Raw genomic sequence first — 2,500 nt, 5'->3', positions numbered from 1 at the left:
ATAATTATCATATTAAAAGAGAAGCATACAAGACAATTAGGAATCTTACAGAAAGGGTGTTTTATACATCATTTTAATCATATATTTCTTATCACGAATGACAAAATGACAGTTAAACCCTTTCATCAGCAACACACACACAACACACACACACACAAACAAACAAACACTTCTTTTTGTCTATCTTTTTATATATTCAATTCTATGGAAATTAACCAACAGACAAACAAATAAACAAATACATGAAACGTAACATAGAAATTAATGAATACACGAAATAAATAAACGAGTATATAGAAGTATAGAAACAACGACTAAAAATACACGCACATTAAACAAACAAAATAAGGAAAAAAAATAAAAAATGCAATGTTTCGTAAAGTTTTGAGATTATCCAGATTTATCAAAATATATCGTTATCATATTTTGCTGTCTAATTTAACCCTTGGATGGTAATTTGTGTCATGATATTTAAAGTTATTTCTTTGACATTTAAAGCATCTTTTCTTCTTATACATCTTTTTGGTGTATTCTTCTACGTATGGTTAACCTCAGAGAATTCATACTAGGCCTATCAAATTGATAAGCGCTTCGTAAAAATAAAGAAAAAATAACTATTCTCGTGAACTTACTAGTTGCATTTCCTATTTTTAGAATGTATATCAAATTGCTTATTTCTCTCTTTCTCTCATAAATACATATATAACTAAATTTATAGTTAAACGAACAGATAAAACATCATAGATTTATGATTCTCTTCATATAACACGATATCACACACACACAAACACACACACAAACACATCACACACACACACACACCACACACACACACACACACCACACCACACAAACACACACACACACACACACACATAAACACACACACAAACACACACACACACAAACACACACACAATCGATGACATATAACACCAAAGAGAGAAAGAAGGACCAGACAGGTATGATGAATGTGTCATGAAAGTGTCATGCAAAACCTGCTAACAGTTCCGACTGAGATCAGGTTCACAGCCAGTCAGTCAGTCGCTTCTGCGGTTGAGTGAAAGAAAGTCGAAAAAGAATTGGATTAACTTCTTAATTCCGGGTTGGTTTATAGCCTCGCTGTTTCTGCAGTGTTGGTTTCCCGTAACGTAAGTGTTATTTAGTTGCATTATGTTGTGTTTATGTTGATGAGGCTTCTGCATTCTTGGGTTTGCATGTGCTGTGAAAAAAAGCGTATGGTTGGAAATCCAGTTTAATTAAAAAAGAAATGAACCTTCGGGATTGAGTGTAAATATACTTATAAATCCAAAGAGGAGTGGATTTGCGTGTGGATATAAACTGTGTGTGTGTGTGTGTGTGTGAAGTCTTTCAACCTCACACAGAATTAGGTTATCTTGCCTAATCCTGTTAATCATGTTGCAATTCATGTATGTAGCGGATATATATATAATTTATATTTCTATCTATACATCTATCTGCTTGTATGCCTATCTGTCTATCTATGTTTATTCTAATCTCTCTCTCTGTCTCTTTCTTCCTCTCTCACCACGGTTGAGTACATATGACATATTCCTAACACTCGCTGAGCTTTCAAACTGTCAAACATCAATAATAAAATAACTATTCTTCTAGATTATACAGGAAGGAATATATAAGATATAATGGCTATATATCCAACATAAACCAGTGCCCCATTATGCACCATTACCATAATATATACATACCTTCTTCTCTCGCGCTTTCCTGCATGACTGATGACAGGATGAGGCATGACGTAAATCATGACATCACAACAATGACGAAACTGTGACGTCATATGTTGGGGCTGTCCGGGATGACCACAATCCACAAACGGAAACTTCACTTGACTCATGCTTGCTTAAAAGGCGCGGCTGAGGAAAAAGGCTTATATTACTCAATATACTTAATAGGCGTGGGTCAAAAAAATAAAAAAAAAAGCTTTGAAGATTTAGGTATTTATCTTAGTTTGATTAGCAACGATGCTGTTCAAAGTTATCCAGTAGATGGTATTCTCGTATTTTCGTTATGGTTTCCCTGATTGAAACTTCTTTTTTTTTAATCTAATCTTCAAAGCTTAGGGGCTGTTGCATACCGGAATGCATTCCTTTTACGTGACTCCATTCCAGTGCACATGCTCGAGATATCGCATCATTGCACGCACACACACACACACACACACACACACACGCGCACACGCACACACACACACACGCACACACGTGCATGCATGAAGTAGTGGAAGTAAATATATAATATGTTCTTATGAATATTAAACTTAAAAGTAGATAATGCGATTGCAGAGAACTCGGATGTCCATTAATGTGATCTTTCAAAATAGTAAAAGGAAATGTAAAACAATGAAAAAGATGAATGTGTTAGGCCATCTCATAGAGAATTAAGAATGAATTTAAATTTCACGTCGTTACACTGTCACACACACACACACACACAAAAAAAAAAAAACACACCTAGACAA

Source organism: Penaeus japonicus, unplaced genomic scaffold (assembly GCF_977035675.1).
Source record: "Penaeus japonicus unplaced genomic scaffold, GWHDUDI00000001_assembly GWHDUDI00000001, whole genome shotgun sequence".
Lineage (NCBI taxonomy): Eukaryota > Metazoa > Arthropoda > Malacostraca > Decapoda > Penaeidae > Penaeus > Penaeus japonicus.
Note: the sequence above shows the minus strand (reverse complement) of the source record.